At 30.1% G+C, this 1,049-nt stretch overlaps 1 protein-coding gene across 1 annotated transcript in view; it reads left to right on the top strand.

Annotated features, from left to right (window-relative positions):
• Positions 1-1,049, top strand: part of LOC119588969 (serine/threonine-protein phosphatase 6 regulatory ankyrin repeat subunit B-like) — a gene marked incomplete in the record, with an annotated part of 103,883 nt that overhangs the window by 56,348 nt on the left and 46,486 nt on the right.

Below are 1,049 nucleotides of genomic sequence, written 5' to 3'. Positions count from 1 at the left end.
CTCGTGAAAACAATAACACATACATGGACAGATCGCTTTGAAATCAAGAAGGTAAAGCTTTATCATGAGCACAAGGACAGTGAGAATGGAGATGCTAAACTCATAAACTATCAGTGATATCTCCGTTTAAATCAAACGATTTTCCTCTTTTCATTGTTTTCGTCTGGTTATTTCGCATGACACTATGTCTGTGTATTGTTGTTGATATTTATCAATGACGCTCAATAATTGTAATTACCCGCTTACTCGCTTTGCTATTAGTTTAGAATTCGTAACAACATTAATTGGGTATTTTCCTAAAAAAAAAAAGCATTTTGAAAACATGACCTACTCGATATTTTTTTTAAATATTTGTGATGTGACCAATTCGCAGGTGATTTCACTGGATCAAAGCACATGACGTCACTAATTTCTGGTAATTCAAGGGGTGACATCATGAATTTTGCAGATACTATATTTTTGGGAAATACCTTTGATGTCAACAAATCATTGATGATATCATCGTCAATCTATTTGTTTACTAATACTGATATCACCATCATCATTATTATATTTTAATTTTAATGTTACAAAAAGTATCAATACTTCATTCTTACAAAATAGATGAAAAAAAAAATCGTAGACAGAAATAAAAACTTGATAACAGCGAAGAGGAAAATTACGATGACGAAAAGAAATAGAAATAAGAAAATAAATACCGACAAAAAGAGTATTCAAAGTAAACCAAATAAACACATAGAGAAAGCATATGCAGCAATAGCGAAATGCATTTTAAATAAGAAAGAAAATGTATATGAAATATAATATCCTGAATAGCCATTACCATTCGTATACCAACAGTATAATAAATAATTAACTTTATACATTTCTAGAGACGATTATTATGCCCTTGAGTTAAATTTAGCTTTGAAATCACATATTTAACATTCCCGACCATCTGTGCTGTGATTCACACTAAAATTACGATGGTTAACATCTCTTGTTTAAGAAGATTATTTGCATATCAGAGTTCTGCATACGACCGTTATTTTGCTTGTTATTATCTAAAA

This window comes from Penaeus monodon, chromosome 24 (assembly GCF_015228065.2).
Source record: "Penaeus monodon isolate SGIC_2016 chromosome 24, NSTDA_Pmon_1, whole genome shotgun sequence".
Classification (NCBI taxonomy): domain Eukaryota; kingdom Metazoa; phylum Arthropoda; class Malacostraca; order Decapoda; family Penaeidae; genus Penaeus; species Penaeus monodon.
This window is presented reverse-complemented; position numbering and strand designations above follow the sequence as displayed.